Raw genomic sequence first — 23,941 nt, forward strand, 5'->3', positions numbered from 1 at the left:
GAGAGACAAAGTGTGAGTGGAAGAGAGGCAGAGAGAGAGGGAGACAAAGAATCTGAAGGAGGTTTCAGGCTCTGAGCTGTCAGCACAGAGCCCTGATATGAGGTTTGAACTTCCAGGCCACAAGATCGTGACCTAAGCCAAAGTCGGATGCCTAGCTGACTGAGCCACCCAGACCCCCAGTCTGCCCTGTTTAAACACTGTCATCCTCCAATCAATTGCAATCTGCGGTTGCCCAAATAATCCTTTCCTCCCATTCCTTTGGCTGTGACTCTTTTCTCATTTCTTTCTTCCCATAGCTTCATAATCCAGACATCAGGCTGGAGAATAGCAGCTTCTATCCCAAAGCTTTTCATCAAAGAGCTTTATATTTGTTTTCTCTGTTCCCACATAGATCCTCTTCCCCTGATATTTCCTGGCAATTTTACTCACCACATCCCCTTTTATAATCATCTTACGTGGCCTCCCTTTTTCTTTCATGAATTCTCTGACTTGGCTTGCAAGAACTCTGTCCTCCTTTATTCTAATTTTAATAGGCACTTTCTATGACTGTGTAATTTATAAGGTAAATAGATGGAAATAAGAAAAATAAGGAAAAGGTCTTACCATCTTGTGACATCTATTGCCATACTAGTATGTGTCTTTTCTTCTTTCTGTATTATAATAAAACATTCAGCCTCATCTGTATACCTCTACCTGTGAACTTATACCTCTTGTTTTGCTATGTACTATATTATATGCATTTTCCATACACTAAAAATTCTTTGTGAAGAGTCTTTTTCCAGAAGAAAGTAAAAGTGCATAGAGATACACTACGAAGTACTCTATTCCATTCCAAAATATAATTAAAAATGAAATAACTATGTAACATGACAAAAATTCAGATATTTCGTTAAAAAGAATTACTGATTATTGTGATAGAAGGAGTCATTGGGAGATGGAAATTTTAAATCTATATATAGGAAAACATCATGAAAGAGTACATTCTGTTTAAGGAACAAGTGGATAAAGAATTTGGTATGGAGCTAGTTTGGAGCTAAATAGGAGCAAAATGGAAAAATTTTGTATACTTAGGATTGAAACAGACATTTCATGTTCAAAGTCAAGTCTTTAGTAACAAGCAGTATTTGTTGTTATAAAACCAAACCTAAAATTAGCATTTGAAAGACAACAAGGAATGTTTTCCTGTGTGACATGCTTATTCAGTTCCAAATTCTTTATTCATTCAGAGAAGTATCAATGCACTAAGAGTAGGGTCATTCCCAGAAAGGAACGTGAAAATGACTGATGTTCTTCCTAAAGAATTTGCAAGCCCTTAAACGATTAATAATAATTTCTTACATTTGTATAATAAAAGTGTTATAAGATCACCTTCATATTAATTATCTCCTTTTATGCTCACAACAAAGCTGTGAAGCAGGTATTATAATTATTCTATTTATAAATGGATAAACCAAGGTCAGAGAAGTTAAGTAAATTACTGAAGATGGCACAGTTAGTAAAGGGTATCCAAAACCAACCTTCTGATTCAACCTTTTTGTGTGAGAGTTTTTGTTGTTGTTATTTTTGGCTTTATTTCTAATAGTGTTAGAAGGTGGGCTTTGGTAATGATGACAGAGAATGTCGTTGTTGGTTTTTTAAACACAGAGACTTCGACTTTAAATTCTTAATATTTATTCCCTTCTTCATTGTTTGTTATATGTACCAGCATGTAGGAAATGATATGTTTTCTAAGCTTCCACATAGAACAACTTCAGTGGGTATAAAACATTTTCTCTGACTTACTGCTATTATTCTGCTGTCTTCTGGCAATTACTACTGAAAATAAGTGCCCATCCTCCTCTTTTTGAGAGTTCCCTACTTGGATGCAGCTAGGGTTTTAAAATATATTGTTAAAATATTAAACATGTCTAGCATCTGCCTAATTGAGAGTTCATATTAAGGTTGTCTATGAGGTTGTACATGCATTCAATCTTCATACAAAGTGCATCTCTTATTTAAAGATTTATTTTTAATCATCGCAGCCCCAATTATGCTTACTTCTCCCTCACAAGTTCCTGAGATTGAGTCCCAACCCCCGTCCACCAGATCGACCATCTTGTTTCCCACTGTTTTCATTCATATGCCATCCTATCTCAAAATTGTTGGAGGTTTCCTCGAGTTCCTTTACTTTGCTTTCTTGTATCAAGGTGCTCTTGATTACCTCCAAGTCAGATTTTAGTTCTTCAATAACTTTAAATTTTTTTTTCTTGTATCTTGTAAAATGCAAGACATAATTTATGCATTTGCCTTTCATTGTGTATTTTTGATTTTTCAGATTATCCTATTCTTTCCACTTATCATGCTTCTTTTTCACTGAGGCTGTCTTCCTTGGGTCTGGTTGAGTATATTACTAAGAATGTGTCATCTCTAAGAAGAATTACTATGCATGGCAAGACCCCACCTATGTATTTGCTTTGTTCACTCATCGATGAATGAGAAAATTTTATCCAATATTTGTGTTTCCCACAGAGTACTCAGATTGCTTTTGATTCCATTTTCTTCCCACATAAGTATTGGATGAATACTCCTTATATCCAAGCAAGAGCAGAAAATATGTGCATAGTTTCTGAATGAATTCATAGGATGTAGTCAGCATAAAACTACTTATTAGATAAAGATGTGATTTTCTTCCATTCTCACCACCTTTTGACCTGATACTCTGAACAGAGAAAGTACATAACAATGATAATGCTAAATAATCACATGGGCAATTCTGAAATAATCATGTCAAATTTACTTTAAAATGTTGACATTTCTTTCCTGATTCTGCAAGCAACTAACGGTTCCTCATGTAAGCGGCTGTGTAATGTACCTAGAGCATGTATGTTGTTGGTATAGTAAATGTACAAGGTATTGTCCAAAAAAAGGAAAATCTGAGTGATAACCATGTCAGGGCACCAGCATATACTAGGATTATCCCAGGCAAGTGGGAAGTATGGTCACCCAAATTCTAGAGTGTTCAGATGGATATGGAAGATGAGGCACTAATCCAAAAATAAGGTAGCTGGATTTCTGCTACAGTTTTGCTTTGTGAAATGGCAGCCATCATGTAGCAGAGAGATGGACTTTAAGTTTATAGAGTGGCACAGACCTTTCACTTCTGGATCAAAGAACAGATTCTTGCAGAAATTTCAATTCTGTCATTCTGGGATGTTGCTCTTGTAATTGCATAAGAGAGGAAGCCAACAATCCATTATCTCAGTTCGCTTCTCTTGGCCTTGTAGTTTATAGATATTTTCCTGAAATGCTTGCTATCTATTGATAAGTCTCCTTGTCCAGTTTGCCATGAATTTTGTGTATGTGTCTCTGTAATTATTTTGCTGGGTGCTGGGAGAAAGGAAGTTGGCATGTGTTAGCAAGATTTCAAAGGACTTTTTATTTCTATTTCATTCCATCTGATAATATGTATCCTTAATCATATGTTAAAATCTACTCTACATTCTTTCTCTATGTATTACATTTAATAAATATGTGTTCAATTTCTTCCATCATTTTTACATAGATTAGCAACTCCCACAGAGTATGGAACAACAAATGCAGTTAATATTTATGCTGAGTATCTGTTAGTATATCATATTTTTTAACTTGCTTTAAATACATTCAACATTTTACTCCAATTCAAACGTTTTACTGCCAGCAACAAAGTATGGACCATAAATTGAAAAATTTGTAGTTATCATATTTAGTTCTGTTAGTGACCATTCTTAAAGCTTACACCAGTGATTTAGATATATTATCTGATTTACTGAGGTGTACTCTTAATTTTGTAATGGTTGCCTGTTAAGATTAAACATGAGCCCATAGGGCACTGCTCCCAGTGTACAAGTAACCTGGCTGGCTGCTTTGAAGGTATTTAGTGAAAAAATAAATTCTGCCTACGCAAAAGTGGTTGCAAAATGTAAAATCAGGGCGCGTGCGTGATTCAGTCTGACCTGACCATGGCTCAGGTCATCATTTCACCATTCATGAGTTCCAGCCCCACATAGGGCTGTGTGCTGACAGCTCAGAGTCTGGAGCCTACTTCAGATTCTGTGTCTCCCTCTCTCTCTGCCCCACCCCTGCTTGTGCTCTGTCTCTGTCTCTCAAAAATGGATAAACGTTAACAAAACTTTTAATGTAAAATCGTGTCTTCATGCCCATACTTTAGCCCTAATTAATATGCTTAGTTGTATACTACATGCAACTATGCCTATTTTTATTGATAAAAAATAAAAGTTGCAGAATAGCCACAATGTTAGTGCAAACTTAATCCATGAAGTTTTGTCTCCCAAGTTTCTTGTGGCTGTCTGGACTATTGTGATCTCTTATTCTATTGCCTGATGTCTAGTCTTCTGTGCAGTAGATGTCAGTTCCTCCAAGGAGAGTGGTGTCACCTCCAACCATGACCTTGTAGCACTTCCGTGTCCCCCCAAACTGCATGTAGCATTACAGAAACAGTTTGAATTTTTCAACATTTCACATGCACAAAAAAGCCTCTGGCCAAATTTTGAACAGGTTACAGAAAGACAGTCCCGTGTGCTTTTCCCTCTTCATCCCTATTGCCTCTAGAAATTTCACCAAAAATAAAGCACAGAGGATGTTGATAGAAGATCTATGCTGTTTGATAAGTGATCAAAACAGATGTTATTTTTAGCACACTAATGTACATTATCTAGTCTTTCACATCTGCTTCTTTCAATAGTTTAACACAACACAAGAAGTGAATTCTTGCATTCGTTGATTTTGTTGTTACATTATAATTTATTACTGCCCAGACAATCATATGTCTTCTCGTTTTCAGTTCTTCTTTATTATAGCTTCGATGATAATTTATCAATTAAATCTCATGCCTAATTCTTTGCCATAAGCTAGCTCACTAACAAGTGGCTTCTAGGTAATATGGGTAATTATTTAAAATATATATGTTCACTGAGGTAAATAAATCCCTTCAATATGTTATTTAAACCATTGTAGCATCTTTACTGAGAAGTGGAGCATAGGATGAGAGCTTTTTAAATATTTCACTAATATACCACATTAAGTGGTTTCATTCAGGGTCACAAGAGAATAATTGTTTTTGTAGTTTGCCTTCTTTTCTTTCCTTTTGCTCCAACTGGGAGCAACCAGTACACAGCAAAACTTCTCAGCTAAGTTCGTAAACATATGAACACAACATGTGTTCATATTGTGCAATAACAATCACTATTAATATCTAACCTGCATATTAGAGAGATGTATATATATAATTAAAATAAAAATACATCTTTTTAATATATATATATATATATATAATATATATTATACTCACTCAGGCTTCAATGAGAAGAAAAGAGAAAAAAGTGAAAAGAAAAAAATGTAGCAATTAGTTTTCCTTGATATTTTGTTGCTAGAGAGAGTATAAAATATACTCAATTTAAAATATGAGTTCAAATATATATGTATTCAAATATATATGTACATGTATATAAATCAAAATATATGCATATATATACATATATAATTTTTTTCTTGTTCAGATAATCCTGTCATACAATTAATCACCCTTTAAAAGCTATATAAAAATACTTCATTAGAGAAATGTTTCACTTTCCATGCTTAGTTTATTCTTTTATGTATTTATATACTAATTTGATATTTCACATATTAACAAAATCTGCCTCTTTATTTCATTTTAATAAATAACAGTTCTTGTTTTTTTTCTGATTGTCTCCCATAAGTAAAAAATGCAGTAATTTGTGACATTACATTGCAATGCTCCAACTTCAATGAAAAAGAAAGAAGAAAAAAATGATTAACTTTGGTATTTTGCTGCTAGAAAATAAAATATTGATAGCTCTATTAAAAATATGCATTCAAATGAAATGTGAAATGTACTTGCTCACTGCAGATTTATATGCCGTTCACAAAAAATAATAATAAAAAAACAGCTTTCCTGCAATATCTTTCAATGGGATGTTGTAGAAGCAGGATACTGAACTGGGGAGCAGGAAACCCGGTTCCTTGGCCAACTCTACTAGTAAAAAACCTGTGCCATGCTGGCAATTACTTCATCCCTAAGGGCCTTGGTGTCCTCATTTGGAACATGACAAAGTAAAATTGCACAGTATTTAATATCGCTTCTGGATGAAAAACCAGTGCTATGTGCTTATTTGGGAAGGATGTTAAAATTTTAAATATCTTCACACTGTTGTACAAACCACTAAAAGTAAAGCACCACTAGCAACATATCCAAATATAATGATTTTATATGATATCAGGATGAAATATGAAAATTGCACCATGATTGTCACTCTAGAGATATGTGAAAGTCCTTTCCAGGTAAAGGTGGTGAGGGGATGAGAGATAATGAGAAACATAAAGCCATTGAACTGTAATATCTAGAATATCCCTTTGAATTCTTTATTTTCCACTAATGTGGTCATTTCCTTCTTGTTGATGTCCTCACTCAAGGCCAGCAAATGGTTTTCCCCTCCTCTAAATCCAGACATGTTTTTCCACATACTTCGATAATTTACTTCGCAGCAAGGGCAGACATACAATGTTCTTAACTGTTGTGTTTAGCAATACAATGATGTAGTGCTTAGACTTCATGGTCTGGGATAAATGTCATTCACAGTGTGTCCCATGATAGATGTCATTTCTAATGTGTTCCTCTATGGCTCTCTAACCCCTTTATCATATGGAGTAAGATAACCTTCCTATTTTTATGAATTAGAAAACAATAATTCTTGTAGCAAAGGTGTCTGAGCCCTGGAAGTGAGCACTTTATCAATCTAAATTAGACCATAAGCATTTTGTTCAGTGAAGCGTGGGCTACAGTTCATTGATTCAGTAACATTAGGAAATTATCATGTTAGAATAACAGCACTTTCTGAACTTCTTAAAGTCATTGGTCAATCCACGAATCAATCGATATCTCTCTTCAGAGAAGTGGAATAAAAATTAATGTTCCTGTAGATGCATTAACAGAATATGTATTTACTACCTTAAGTTTGAATGAATTGAAAAGATTATCAAGTAATATTCTAGAATTCAATATGTTTGTAGTGTCTGCATGGGGGAAACTTAACTTGCTTAACAAGTCCCATAAGTTACTTGAGTGAAATATATATCTGCCTGACATTATTTATACTATCCTTAATAATTTTAATCTGGCCCCAGTTTTTGAGTCTCTACTTATGTGTTACACACTTTTAAACATCATGGTTATATTTGAAGGACATATATAGGAAAAATGAAGAGAGGTAAGTAAGGATGAAGAAAGGAACTCAAAAAGGGCTTCCCCTTTGCAGGTAAATATTCAAAAAGAAATGGAAAACAGGCTAGAAATTTATGGCGTGCTGATAGGATTATTTCTGAAGAACATTTTTTTCCAAAATGAAATATCTGTCTTTCTTCATGTTCCATCTATCTAGATAGCTGATCTATAATGAGCTGAAGAAGAGATTTTGATCTTTCCTAAGAGTGTTTTGTCAATGATCAGAAAGAACTGGTTTCATTTTTTTCCAAGCTGAACTAGAATGTCATAAATCAAGAAAGGTGAAGTTTTTCAGCAAAAAGGGTAGTAAATGTACTGAACCTTTACAAGCTGGTATAGTATTTTATTTTTTCTTTCTTTCTTTCTTTCTTTCTTTCTTTCTTTCTTTCTTTCTTTCTTTTCTCTTTCTTTCTTTCTTCCTTTGTTTCTGTGTGTGTAAAATGTATTGATAAAAGAATCTGTGCACTTCTGACACTTTTGGAGGCAAATGAAAATATCATGGGGAGAGAATAAAGTTGAGGTTACCAGGATTGTTCCTAACCAAAGAATTTATAAAACATTACACAAGTTGGACCAGTTTTAAAGTTGTATAAGACAAGACACTCACATTCATTTGTATGAAAAAAAAAAGAGAGCCTTTGCAGTGTTAACTGATATTTTTATCATTAAGCTCTTTTCAGTGACTTTTAGCTTTGATATTTTTGCATTTGAATACTGAAATTTTTCTTTCTTACTTAAGTCTCTACTTAAATGTATGCATGTTCAAAGTATGTGTACATTGTCTTAAACTTGTATGCATGTATGTTTGTCTAAGCACAATTTATGGAATACCAAAGTTCTTGAATGAAGATATAGACTGCTTCTCAGAAACAAAGTACATTTGTATATTTCTTTTTTTTTTATTACTTAAATTTAAGTTAGTTAACATACAGTGTAGTCTTGACTTCAGGAGTAGAACCCAGTAATTCATCTCTTACATATGACACCCAGTGTTCATCCCAAAAAGAGGCCTCCTTAATGCCCATCACCCATTTAATCCATCCCCTTACCCACCCCCCTCCAGCAACCCTCAGTTTGTTCTCTGTATTTAAGAGTTTCTTATGGTTTGCCTCCCTCTCTGCTTTTATCTTAATTTTCCTTTCTTACCCCTATGTTCATCTGCTGTGTTTCTCAGATTCCACATATGAGAGAAATCATGTGATATTTGTCTCAATTTTACTTCCTTTGGCGGTGGTGACTAATAACAAACATATAGTTCATTACAGAATTCCAAAGTGCTAATGAATAATTAGTTATCACTAGGAAATATTAACGCCCCCCCAACCCCCGGGGTCCAGGGTACTGGCAGCCAGGGATTAACTAAGACATTCAGTTTAGGGAAAGAGAATATTTATGTGGATCTCAAAATAGAAAATACTACTGAGGATCAACAAGCATCCATTTCTATTTCGTTTTCTTCTTGGTCTAGTCTAGGGGCCAAATTTTGTTTTTTCCCTCACCACTGCTGAGCAGTGTGTTAAACAGTGCGATTCTCTTTTAGGTCTGTTTTCATTTCTAGTTTTCTTCACTTTTTTTCACCCCAAATCTTCATCTTCACTTTTGTTTGCAGCTAAAGCTGTATCCTTTTTACTGGGTGAATCTTTTTAGTAAATATATTAGTTAGATAGTGCTAGCTGCTGTAGCAAATAGACCACAGATTGTATGATGGTTGAAATATATTAAAGGTTTTTTTTTTTTTTCTCTCTCTCTTGTTAACTTATTGATCTGAAGTGAGCACTCTTGATCTGAGGCATGGCCCTCTTCCTTCAGAAACAGGCTAGCAAAAGTTTTGTCATATTCTTTAAGGCGGGAAAAACGCCTTTTATATTGCTATCACAGTCACACAGTCAGCCAGAGGGAGGAAGAACATAGCAGAGTGTTTGAGACGTTTTAGTGGGTCAAGCCTGCAAAATAAACCCTCTCCTCTGCTCTCTGTCCTTTGCCATTTAACCATATGGTCACTCTTAACTAAAAAGTAAGATGGGCAATGCAATACAGTCATGAGGACAGACAGGAAAGTGAGGAAACCATTTTCATGAATAGCTTCGCTGTCTTTGCACAAAAGTTTGACACTGTCATACTTTTTGTCCATTTACCCTTGCCACAAAAGCACCTATATCTCCAAATCTGTATTTTTCATATGAGAGAAAGGGTCACTTAAAATGTCTTTTACTGGTCAAATATGCATATGTATTAATAAATTCATTACTATTTACTTAGTTGAATCACTTTCCTATCTAATGGTGATGCTTTCAGACACATTTTTGTCTGAGATTTGATCAATCATGTATAATATCTTTTAGGGAAAGACTGAAGATTGTTGCTTACTGGTTTAAAGTCCTTGATTTTTCTGTACTTAAAGTTTCATAAGTTTTAGGGTCCATTTTAATATTGATCATTGCTGATACCTAGTAGCAATATCAGTGCTTCTTTTATGCTAAATATTAAAGTAATATGGATAGGGGCGTCTGGGTGGCTCAGTTGGTTGGGCGGACGACTTCGGCTCAGGGCATGATCTCACAACTTGTGAGTTCGAACCCCACGTCGGGCTCTGATCTGTCAGCGCAAAGCCTGGAGCCTGCTTTGAATTCTGTGTCTCCCCTCTCTCTTTGCTCCTCCGCTACTCACGCTCTGCCTCTCTCTCTGTCAAACGTAAATAAACGTTAAAGTAATATGCGTAAATATGTATTTAATGAATGAAAAAGACTAAGAGTTGATGAGATGGTATAATTTCTTTTAAGTAATAATTAAATTATCTAAATCCAATAGATAGGGGATATTTCCTTTTTAAAGGTAAGATATTATTCCTAGCTACTTTTGAGGCATATACTTCTTGCTTTGAAAGTTATATTTGTGGAACTTGTCTTTGACTACACTTAGTACATAGCTTTTGCACTTTTTTGATTCTTTGCCTACATTTTTTAGCCTCACACCACTATCTCCTCTACATCCTTTTTTAAAAACATGTTTATTTATTTTTTGAGAAACAGATAGAGTATGCGAGAGTGCGGGGTTGCAGAGAGAGAGAGGAACAGAGGATCCAAAGTGGGCTCTGTACTGACAGCAGAGAGCCCCCAAATGGGGTTCAAACTTGCAAACCCTGAGATCATAACCTGAACCAAAGTTGGATACTTAACAGACTGTAGGCACACCACCTCTACATCCTTTTACTTTCTCCAAAGGACGTGAATTTTAGCTCTAGCCGAAAATTTACCAAAGAGTCTGAGAACAAATGTGATAGCCATTGTCTGTCAACAAACAAATGTACAGTCTCTTAGTTTAGATGGACATGACGAGATGTTATTCATTTGACCTCATAGGCAATTGGAAGTTTTAAGTTTAATACGAATAGCTTAAAGACATCTTATACACCATTATTCAGGGTGGAATTTCTTGTCACGAGAAAGAAGCAATTAGTAGAGAAAGACAATCATTTTCAGCAGTTTAAAAAGGAAAATTTTCTGAAACATTTACATATGGTAGTACAGTTACCATATGAAAAACAGCATAAACAAAGATGCATTTTAATGTAAAGATGAAAGTTTTCATTCTTAAAAACAATTGCATGGTATATTTTATTTAATGCCCATTCTTTATTATTTTCAGTTACAAAAATATTATCCTCGTGAACATTTTTATTAGTCTTATGCAACCAGACAGATTACTACTTTTCTTAATACTGAAAAAAGCTCTGGAATTAGAAAAAATGAAGTTTTCTTTAAGGCTTCATTTTCAGTCTTTTTTTTTCCCCAGAGGATTATGAAGACTTCCTTCCTAATAGATCATCTTATTCAAGTCAAACATAACATCATGTGCTATACAGTTACTTTGGATAACATTGGTAACTATTCTTAAGATTTGGAAAACCACTGAAACACTGGGAAAGCAGCAAAGTTGTATAGTTTATATTTAATAGCCAGTAGGCTCACCAGGCTCAGGGTGATGAATCTTCATACTGTTCAAAAATAATTTAAGAAGTTTTCATTCAGTTTTCCTGTGTGTGTAGCTAAATTACCACCAATCAGTTGGATCTAGAAAATACACATACATAGACACATGTGGCACACATTACTAATATATTATATATTATATATATATATAATATATAATATATTATATATTCGTTATATATATATAGTGTATATATATATATATATATACACACACACGCATATATACACACATACATACACATCCATAAAAATGAAGATAAGTCCTTCCCTATAGCAATGTCATCATGTGATTTTAATGAACTTATGTAAAAATAAGGTGTAAACAAAGTCAAATTTAGAAATAAATAGAATGTTTAATAGACATGTACTTAAAGAGGCACCTATGTAAAGGATTGACTAATGAACTTAAGTGTCAAATAACAAGTTAAGCTCTAAACCTTTAAGTGCTCATTTACCAGAATTATTTTGTAGCTTTACAATTATTTTAAATCTTAAAAAGGAGAGAATTTGCATTTCTGCAAAACGTTTAAGACTATCCTACTTTAGGGGCCCCTGGGTGGCTCAGTCAGTTAAGCGTCCGACTTCAGCTCAGGTCATGATCTTATGGTTGGTGAATTCGAGCCTCGTGTCGGGCTCTGTGCTGACAGCTCAGAGCCTGGAGCCTGCTTCAGATTCTGTGTCCACCTCTCTCTGTTCCTCCCCCCTCGTGCTCTGTCTCTGTCTCTCTCTCTCAAAAATAAACATTGAAAAAAAAAACTATCCTACTTTAACGTTTTATTTATTTATTTTGAGGTGGGGGCAGGAGGAGGGTCAGAGAGAGACGGAGAGATAATCCCAAGCAGGCTCAGCACTGTCAGCACAGAGCCTGATGTGGGGCTTGAGCCCATGAACTGTGAAGTCGTGACCTGAGTTGAAATCAAGAGTCTAACACTTAACTCTTTGAACCACCCAGGTGCCCCTAAAATTATCCTACTTTAAAAACTTTTTTGCCTTGCATTAGTACAATGGCATTACTACTGATATCATTGGTTCTTTTAATGCAGGAATTAATAATATACTGGTACCTGACTCAGGCCAGAAATACATAGTTTAAGATATTTACATAGCATTCAACAGACTGTGATGACTATGCTGTAGCTTTATAAGCCTGAAAGATAAAATCCATTTATAAATCCTTATTAAGATAATCATTTTCATTTGGAATTTATAAACGGAATTTTCTGTCTATGTAGATTTCCATTCTGAGCTGTTAGATATTTTTGATTCCTACAAATTGTACTCTATAAAATAGATTTGATGCTACACTAGGTGAATTACAAGATTACTAGAGGTTGATCTTCCATTATTTCAGTTACATACAATCTGATACAATAAACTTACTCAATGACATGCAAAACGAATTATGCTCTCATTTATGAGAAAACCATGCTCCAACACCCAGTTGCTATTCAAATAAATTCATTCATGCCTACATGTTATTAGGTACTAAATTACCTTTAAAATAATTCAGTAATTTAAAAAGTAGAAGGTTTTTATTAAAGGATTTTTAGAGCAAAAGAAGAAATGTAATTTTAGCACAGGCAGCCATTGCTAACATGTATTCGCTGATCTAGAAAATTGCTTTAATGCACATATCAATATACAAGCCAGTTGCTTATATTTCAGCCATTTTTTAAAAAAATCTATGAATTCCCTTCTTGTGTATAATGAAAATATATAATAAATTTTCATAGTGAGTTCATAATTATGCCTTTATTGTTGTTATCCCAGGAAAATAAAGTTTTAATTGATAAGTTGTTATTTAATTAATTAAAATTAATAGCAAATCTAAAATGGGAAAGAATCTTCCATTTTAGATTTGTAGTCTTCCTGTATTGAGAAAATTAAATGTGTCAGTGGAAAAATACATCTTCAACTTGTTTATGATAAAATACTAGGTAGCACTTAATTTAAGATTTGAAGATAAAGACATTCATCTTAAGAAGAATATGAAAGAGAATTTTATTATATTAAATACCACAACTTAGATACCTCAAATTCATGTACATTACCGAATTCAAATCATCATTTTTATTTTTAATATCATTTTAAAATTCCATGCTTCTCATAATGTTTCGCATACAGTGGACACTGAATAAATTGTTTTTGAATGGATACTTGAATAGAGAATTATATAAGATCTAGCTTGAAATTCCCATCTTGCTATTCCATAGCTATTTAGCTTTAAATGTATGACTTATCTTTATTTATGTTGTTGATGACAATAGTATATGTCTTGAAATTATTTCTGCTCTTTACTTATAAGGGACTATATTTTTGTGCATCAGAGAAATGTAATATTTCCACATAAGCAGCAAAGCATTCTTAACAAATTTTTTTATTTCTAATATCTTACATAAATAAACCCTCAATGGTAATTGTTTTACTTCCCAGTCATGTTGATTATAGCTGTTTACTCAAAGATACCCATGTTGAAAAAGAAATATGAATCCCATCTAACTTTTGTTATATGCCAAGTATTTGAAAAACAGGATATATCTTTTGTATGCCTGAAAGTTCTGCTAAATAATATGACTTGATTTGATATGGTCTTTGAATCACAATTTAATTCATTCCTGTTTATTTGTTCCTCTAGTATAAATCAGGTTATACATTATTTATTCATGTTTCCTTTTAAACCATCTCAAATTCATTGCTTATTATATTTCCAAAGTGTACATAAATATGCATATATTTCCTCTCTAACTTTCATCTACTTATGCAAATTTTTCATTTTGTATTTCAGCATTATCATTTTCATAAATAAATTCCTTATGACATTCTTCTCGTGACATTCTAATGTATCTAGTTGCATAGCGCTCATTTGCTGTGTTTTAAACTTATGTTTTCATGGTTGGTTCTTCTCCTCTCACTTCTTCCCATATTTCTTGCTATTCTTTATACTGTCTTACCCTTCTCATTTCAGTATTCCTGATTTAAAATAAAATTTAATTTCTAAAGAGTTTTCCCACAATTTAAATTATTCAGTACAAGTGTATAAACTCAGTTCAGTAAGAACCTTTTCTTAAATTGTCGAACTCATAGGCAAACCAATATATAGAATACCTTTTTAAGTGTCCGGATTTAAAGCAACAATAGAAACTAGTCTGGACCACACAGAAATGATGATCAATCTTCAGGAAGCAAATTTTAAAATCAAAGTGGATGAACTCACCAATGTTACATCCACCTGATTTTCATATGCATACCTTGTACTTGGCAAAAACAGCAGGAAAATCCTCATTGGTTTCTGCATGAAGTCAAGGAGAGGTGATCTAGGATATCCACATGGATGCGACCTGACTTTGCTAGCATAACTTTAGCAAGAGAAAAACTTTTGGAAATGTTTAGGGGGAGAAAAGATGACAATGGGAATGTTAATGTGTTTTTATTATTTGGTGGTTAAAAATGCACTTATTGACAAGCATTATTTAGAAAGGGTACCATTTCTATTTCCTGTTGATAGAAATATTTCATCATCAGGGCATTTGGGTGGCTCAGTCGGCTGAGCGACCAGCTTCAGCTCAGGTCAGGATCTCGAGGTTCTGGGTGAGTTCGAGCCCACATAGTGCTGACTGCTCTCAGCACAGAGCCTGCTTTGGTTCCTCTGTCCCCTCTCTCTCTTCCCCACCCCTGTTCATGCTCTCTCTCTCTGTCAAAAATAAGTAAACATTTAAAAAAAGAGAAATATTTCAGTATCAATATGTATACATACACAGTTCTAAATAAAAATAATTGTTTTATTATAATGGATATGGGTGTGGATATCATATGTTTATATATATAATGACATAATTCACCGCCTATTGTTTCTCTAATTTGTCACTCTTCTTACTTAGTCTCAGGGTCCCTTTCTCCTAAGGTTGTTTTGGTTCACTCTTACTTGTCCATTTAACTATCTCTTCCCATCTGACCAGAAACCTTTGCATGCCATTCTAAGGGCACTCTCTTCAAACACTTTATTTGCATTATGTAATACACGGATAAATCCCTCTTGCCAAATGCTCGTGATAGCTCATGCTTTCCTTCAGCACAAGAGGACTTATGACTTGATTAGATTTAATCAGGGTTAAATCTAAGATGGAATTTTGCTCTAAGCCATTGTCCACTTATAAGATTATGAGTAGAATACTTAAGGGAGATTCTAGGTATTTTATGACCATGAGTCTGTATGGGTCATATTTTTGGTCAAAGGAAAAATCTACATTCTTTTGTATTACTTGATATTTTTTGCAGTCAATGTTACCTTTTAAACATAAAATTTATTTTTACATGACTTAGTATTTGTAGAGCAGCTCACAGAAATAATCTTACCATGCCTGAATTCTCCCTTGTTCAAACTGGTCATCTTTTTATTATTCTCTATATGTTAAGCATCTATAGGTAGTGTGTTCTTCCTATGGGTGTAAAAAAAATTAGACAGATGTACATTTGTGAGGATTATTAGACATTTCCTTATGTTTTCTGTTATATTTCCTTAACTATTTAGTTTAAGAACAGAAGTAAACAATACAACAGGTAGGTTAACAATGATTGAACTGGTGAAGTCTAAGAAATATCTAGTGCGCCAATGGCATTTTATCAGCATAGCATAAAGAAAAAAAGAAATATTTTGTGGGCTTCCACAGCACTAAAAAATGAATAATACTTTCAAAATAAAGATCAAGATTATTTAAGAGAAATCTGCAATGTAAGGTGAGGTGTACTCTTATTTACCTTTATAAATACATTGTATTTTTATTTTTACTTAAGCTTTGTTAATGTTGCCATTGGAAAAAGAAAAGGGAGTGGACATCAGGCCAACAGATTTATTCAAAATGGACTGTGCTGACCAACACTATAACTACTGATCTAAAAATAGGGCACCTGTTTTGAGATGCCTTTCCTGAAGTGGGAAAATACTGGTGCTGATTATTCTTACTCTTATCAATCTGCCTGGTGAATCAAAGCAAACATTTATGAAATAAGTGTCTGTAGAACAGATAGAAGTCACATGAGTCAGAATGAGGGTTATACAGCATAATTTCTACTAAGTTATATAAAGAAGTAAACAAGAAAACAATAAAAGTCTGCCTCAAATTCTGTATTCTCTTTCAGCTTTTGTTCAATCTCATTATCAAGTTCTTCAAAAGTGTTCATTACACTTAAAATCTTCATTGGATCACCTGTCATTCACTTTCTAAAACATTGCATTCTGATTTCTTTTTTTTCATTTTTTCATTTAATCTTTTCATGACAAAACCCCTATAGCATTGGTGGTCACTCCCCATGGACATGAGTCTGATACTTTATAAACTTGGTTTTCCTACAATATTTGCAGTGTGAAAATCTTTCATTCTTAATCGTTCCCCTGCCTTTACATGTAGCACTCTGTCTTCAATAATCAGCTACTTTATTCTCCACATCCAACATCCGCTATTTTGTTCATTTTACTGTACATCTATTCCCTTGGGTAGTCACCTTCTACGTTAACTCTGGGCTTGACCCTGTGACTAGCTTTGGCCAATGGGACAGTAATAGACTGGAAACAAGAAGAGGCTTGGAAAGTGCTTGTTCATTGGGCTGTACTCTTGGGAGCTAGGAGCCATGAAATCAAGCCCAGTCACCACCTGTCATTCCAGATGACAGATAGCCTATCCCCAGAAGCAGAGCCCCCAAAAGCAGATGACTGGTAATTGACCATAGGTGTACTAGGGAGCACAGCCAAGATTATAAGAACTGCCCAGGGAAGCCCAGTACAAATTGCCACTTCACAGAACAGTGTACTACAAAAATCGTTGTTGATGTGTGGCACTGTTTTGGGGTGGTTTGCTAAAATGCAAAAATTAACAAACATACCACTTTTCCTTTTGTGTCTAGATCTTAATTAGTGACACCACCCTCTATTACATCGTCTATCTGGAAACCCAAAGTTATTCTCAATTGTCTTCTTTCCATTCTGTCCTTCAACAAATGGTCTTTAATTATTGTTGTTATTTTTATTTTTTTTGTTTCATCTTGCTCTTATTTTTAAGCCTCAAATTATGTAATACTGAAGCAATCAAATACTTTATAAACTTAATATGCATTTTTTATCATGTGATTGTGCTAGAATTATTAAAGCAATGACTAAAAGTAGAATGATTTGTTCATTTTGGAATATGGATGTTAAGTGCTTCTCTCCACCCTTAGGTTCTATATTCCACTATCTCTTTCACAACACACAGTATTTCGATTATCTTATATGGAGCAGGTATGAACCTATCATTGATTCTTTGATTTTATATGTTATTTGATTAATTCTGAGTGTTCTGAGAGGTTTTTGAAGTCTTCTTTCTCAAAGATAATATAGAGAATGGAAATATAGTCTGTTTGTTGAGGCTTTTTTCATTATAAAAACAAGAAATTGTGTCTGTGTTTGTTTCACTTAGATGTGAAATCTCCATCATCTTGATTCCTTGTTTAACCAAAGACTGTTTGCACAGCTTGCAAATAATACTTTTGTAGGTAATTAAATCTCCATAGCACCTCTGTCTCATGGCCGTGTTTGCCAGGTTTCTGGACCAGAATTTCTATTCTCATTTAAAATGCTAAGTAATACTCATAAAATCCTTGAAGGAATTTAAAATTAAGTTTCTGACAATTAGAGTACAAGGGGGAAAACTATTAAATGTTTGGCATCGGATAGTTATATGAGTGAGTGTCTTTTCCAATCACACCTATCATAAGTGCTATGCACAGGAAGCATTTTAAAATACTGCCTAGGGGCGCCTGGGTGGCGCAGTCGGTTAAGCGTCCGACTTCAGCCAGGTCACGATCTCGCGGTCTGTGAGTTCGAGCCCCGCGTCAGGCTCTGGGCTGATGGCTCGGAGCCTGGAGCCTGTTTCCGATTCTGTGTCTCCCTCTCTCTCTGCCCCTCCCCTGTTCATGCTCTGTCTCTCTCTGTCCCAAAAATAAATAAAAAACGTTGAAAAAAAAATTAAAAAAAAAAAATAAAATACTGCCTATATTTCTTAGCTACTTAACGCAGACATGCTCTTTCTATGGTAATCATGAAAACAAATGAAAACAGTTCTTCTGTCAAGCAGCCACTCAGGACCACTTTTTGAGTCAATTGAGTGTGTTACAGGACACTGTCAACGTTGACCTTACTGAAACAAATCCTATCAAATATTATACTATGTAGTATGCCTATGCTCCTTGCTATTTCAGTTTATTTGCATATGATGTGCCTTAGTCATAGTAGGTGTTCAACAAAGAAGTTAGAATAAGTGAACATTAGGAAACATTATTCCTCTATTCAAACTTATTTCCTGACGTTTTAATCCCAGTCTCAACAGGAAATATATCCTGTGATACTATAATAAATGGGGAAAGTACATAGTTTTGGAGTCTAAGAAACATACTTCAACTCTTAAAACTTTTCCCTTTACGTTAATATGTTGGTTAGAGGAGAAAAATTATAGAAGCAAGAGAGAATTCCAAAATACAGAATTTGAATACAGGTAATAAAAATCTAAATCTTACAACTTGATGGGCACTTCACTGGATCAGTGTGAGTGATGGTGGGCAGATGGCGTAGATGAGGGACAGCTACATGAATTTAATCAGATTGCATTCTTGAGAGTGTACATTTAAAATTCAACTAAATGAGAATGATATGCAATAAAGATTAACCCTTTATTTTTTTCTTAGGAATTTAATCAAACTGAGCCTGTTTTTGCTACTTTTTAACATGACATCAACAAACTGTAAATTAAGTTTAGTAATGTACAAGTCTACAACTAGGCAGTTTTTCCATTCATATAACAAATATTAGGAATAAACAGTTGTCCTACTTTGATATGCAGATTCTTTTTTTTTTCTGGTTTATATCTTAAAACAACTAGCACATTCCAGGATTAGATTTATGTGCTTAAATAAATGCTGTTGTATTATGTTATAAACAGAGGTGTTGATAGGGATATGGTTAAATTAAGTAGCAAAATGCACAAAATAAGCCATTAAAAATGGCTTAATACTCAATTTAAACCACTGATGACCACTATTTATGGATAAGTGTGTACCCTATTTTCTCACCAACCTTCTGCTTTCTATTTGGCGTGCATCCAAATTTCTGCTGTGTTAACATTTGCTCCTGGGAGGAGATGAAGGAAAAAAGGTCCATAAGGTTTCCATTGGCCCAGATAGTAGAAACATCTGCTGGGTTCATGAGCAGCTTGCTGGCCCAAGTCAGCAGGGAGAGTTGATGCTTATCAACCCTGCCATATGAGTCGATATTTCCTGTGCCCTGGGGCTACACAAGCTTAATCAAGAAAAAATAAGGAAGCACATTACACGTCAAATTCCCTCGTTAACTAAGCATTATATATTTTTAAAGTAACTATCATAGCATTATAAATTATGAGTTTAGTACTAATGAAATTCAAATTGTAACAAAGAGCATATTTTATTGGATTTTATCATTCATTAGATAATTTTGAGTAATGATGGATTCCATGCATTTAGAAGTTTACTTATAGAGATTTGACCTTTGAATATGAAGAGCTGATTATTGTTATGGTGAGAAAAAGTTTGTCAAAAATTACGTACCACATTTTTTTTCATAGTCATCTTTGTATGTACCTTTAAGATCAGCTGGTCAATGATTTCAGTAGTGAGATTTGGAATTATAGCCCCATATACAAACTTAATGAGTTATTATTAAATATGATGTTGATTTTTAACAAATACATACATACATTTGCTACTTCAAAAATAGTTGCATTCAGAATGTGTATTTATTCCCATGTTGCTGCCAATACCCCCAAATACTTGCAGTTTTCTTTTTGGTTTTTTACAATTATCCCTGAGTCTATGGCTTATCATATTCAATGCTCTAGATTTTAAAAATCTGCACCTTCCAGGGATTTAACACAAATTTTGAAAAACACAGTATTCAATAGATATCTAAATCTAAGCAATGAGATGTAGTAGCTATTATTAATAATATGCATTCTGTAATATTTATGTTTTATTTATTTTTTATTTTTTTAAGTTTATTCATTTTTTTGAGAGAGAGAGAGAGAGTGTGAGCGGAGGAGGGGCAGTGAGAGTGGGAGACAGAATCTGTAGCTCTCTCCAGACCCTGAGCTGTCAGCACAGAGCCCATTGCGGGGCTGAATGCATGAACTGTGAGACCACGACCTGAGCTGAAATCGGAGACTTAACAGACCAAGCCACCCAGGCGCCCCTATTTATGTTTTATTTAGATACGTGGACTTCATGAAATATGGCAATGTATTTAATTTCAATCTGATATGGAAGGGAAACCGGACAAATAGGAACAGTTTTGAGCATGAATAATGTGACTACTCTGTTCTTATTGGAAGAGTCTTTACCTCAGCAGATAGACTAGGCAGAAATGGTATTTTGTTGTTAATCTGATATAGTTGTGGTGCCCACTTTACTAGAGTGGCAGCTCAATTTTTGGTTTCATGGATTCAATAACATCCATGAGCTACACAACAGGCTTTATCCAACATCAAATTTACCCAAAGGTCACAAGACAAGTGATAGAACAAGGGTGTCAAGAACAAGCAGAGGCTTTGTGACTGCCTGAAATGCTTCTGAATGTGCACAGTTACTCCTTATCCAAGAATAGACTGAGTCGATTTAGTACCACCCCTCAGGGAAGCCTCCAGGTCTGGAATCTATTCAGTTTTTATGCCTCCGTAGGCACACAGCCTTCACAAGATTATGTCATCAGTTCCCGTTCTCTGGTACAACTTCATTTAGTCAATACTAATTTATTATTTAATAAATATTCCCAACAATGAAATGTAGGTGCTTAGTCTAGTACATAGCCACTTCCCCAGTTCTCATTTATTTTGGATCCAAGATAACCTATGAATTCCTTGAATAGCAAAGATAATCCAATCAACATTCAACTTTTTAGGATGTCTTGAAACTAAAGGAAAAACTAAGAACTAGCTGTTAACATGTTCTTTCCAATATTGTAGTGAAGAGAACACTGGTTTTGCTATGAATAATTTTTTTTTCAGTTATTTTGCAACCATCTCTCCAGAACATCCATTCTTTAAATTTAAGGATCAGGGGCACCTAAGCTGTGCTGACAGCTCAGAGCCTAGAGCCTGCTTTGGGTTCTGTATCTCCTTCTCTCTCTGCTCCTTCCCTGCTCACATACTGTCTCTCTCTCTCTCTCTCAAAAATAAATAAATATTAAAAATAAATAAATTTTAAAAATAAATAAATTTAAGGAATCAGTTGAGATATTTTTAATTCCATATCAATTAATTTTATTGAGTTTAATTTTAATAATTTCCATTTAAAACATTCTAATTCATTATAATTTTCTATCAACAGATTTGAAAAGTAGTAACCCCAAAAACAGTTATGAGAAGATGGCATTAATTCCTTCTCTGACTCATCAGAAATATAATTCTTTGAGCTGACTTATCTGTACAAATCTATACAAAGTATCAATTTTCATTTTAATATTTTCCCACAGCAGTTTCCACTTGCTCTCATAGGGCAATGTTCCCCTAGATCTAATGTGGCACTACAAAGGACTTGAACATCAAAGCCTGTAAACATGGACAAGATGGGTGAAATCAACATTAATGAAATATTTGTGCATTCAGGAATGATCAAACAGTGAAAAACACATCCTATTAACCACTGTGTTATTACATTTATTTTTTCAAAAGAGAGCTTGTTCCTTAGGGAATATTCCAAGTTGATTTATATGTTACCACATGCTGATCAATACTTACATAATTAAGGTGATATCATTTTGAACACATGTGCATGTGTTCGAAATTATGTGCCCACTATGTCCAAGGCAATGTCTTATGCCTGTTAGAGAATGAAAAGTAATATATTTATCTGCTCCTACTATCAGAACTTTCTACATGTATCAGGTTTCTATACTAATGGTTTCCTTGGGCATAAAAATTCTGTTACTAGAGCAGAGAGCTCTCGTTTCTATTATATTAATCAGAGGAAGAATTGTTTTATAAAGTTTATAAATGATACTCTTATACAAGAGAAAAATTCAAATATTTTATTACCTCTCTTTGCAGTCCTTTGGGAACTCATTATTTATTTGAAAGCTTTGTGTTGTTATCCATTCAAAGAAATACATCTTTGAAAAAGAACACTTTTAAAAATAATGTGTACATCCGTAGTTTACCAGAAATACTTTCCTTTCTCCCAGACACTACTGCAGTTTTTAAAGCAAGCAATAAAACAGAAATTCTCCATTATTAATAAGAAGAAACTTCCCAAAGCAATGACATTTTAGAGTGGAAGTAAGGAATAAATGGTCTCTCAAAGAGTGGGGGGATATGGAAATGTACATAACAATTCTGTTTTAGTACAAGCTCAAGTCAGTAAAAGACGGGTCTCCATTTACAATGTAAAATTAAAAAAAAAATACCAAGATTAGTTACCTTTACAAATTATCCTAGGAGTTAATGGATTCATTGATGTTTTCTCAATAAGGTTCTTGATTATAGACACTATTTTTATAGTGAATCTTTTCTAAGATTAAAAATCCTTGATTTGGGGATTATTATTAATTAGCAGGAAAACAGTACCTTCTGAGAATGTATGCTGAGTCAGTTCTTTCAGTGGCTTGCCATTGCATGTTAGATTAAATGCAAGCTCCTTATTAAGACATAAAAAGCCCTGCATGATCTGGCCTTGATGTTCTTTCCTACTTTCCATTGGGCCATCTAGTCTGTTGCTTTTCATGCACCAGACTCACTAGTTTTTGTTTTGTTTTGCTTTCTTTTTTGTTTTCAGTTCCTTCAGTAGTCCACCTCTTGCTTAGAATCTTCTACATCAGCTAACTTACTTTTTGAATACTGGCCACTTCTCTCCAACATTTTTGTCCTCTGGCAATTTTTAAATGGCTAGGTCTTTCTCCCCATTTAGGTTTCAGCTGAAATTTCACCACCTTCTTATCAGGACTTTCCTTTATAAATTTGTGTTTTCTTGTTTTACTGTTTAAATTTAGGCTGTAAATTCTAAAGATAAAATTTTACATTATTTCTAGTTTGCCACAATTGTATCTCCAGCACCTACCATTTGAAACACATTCAAGGCACAAAGTATGTATTTGTTGAATAAATTAATGTCATGAAGTATATCCTATAAGCAAAATCCACTGCAAATGTGAAGATAAGTTTCATAAAGCATTAACATTGTATATTTTTATGTATATAGTTCATATGTCTAATATAAACTTATTGTCCATTATTGGATGACATGTTTGATACCCAATTTTTCCTTAGTTGTATCTTATAGCTACAACATCTCAAAATTTCCTATTATATCCCATAATCCAAAGAGTTAAAATTCAAATAGACATCTTGTTGCTCTTTACATGAACATCTCTATTTAATATATCAATGCAATTACTAAATTTTCTGCAGAGAATAAAATATGAAAAGAATTTTAATGTATAGAGAACTTGGCTAATAGTCAATATAATTTTATGGCTGCTGAGTATGTGAATATGTGGTGCAATCCAAAAGAAAGATATTAACAAAATATATCTCCTACAACCAAGTCAAATAACTAATTAGCAACAATATATTATGCAGTAATTAATTTGATTTGGTATGTATATTTTTTTCATTTGGAATTA

The sequence above is a fragment of the Panthera tigris genome, chromosome C2 (genome assembly GCF_018350195.1).
Source record: "Panthera tigris isolate Pti1 chromosome C2, P.tigris_Pti1_mat1.1, whole genome shotgun sequence".
NCBI lineage: Eukaryota > Metazoa > Chordata > Mammalia > Carnivora > Felidae > Panthera > Panthera tigris.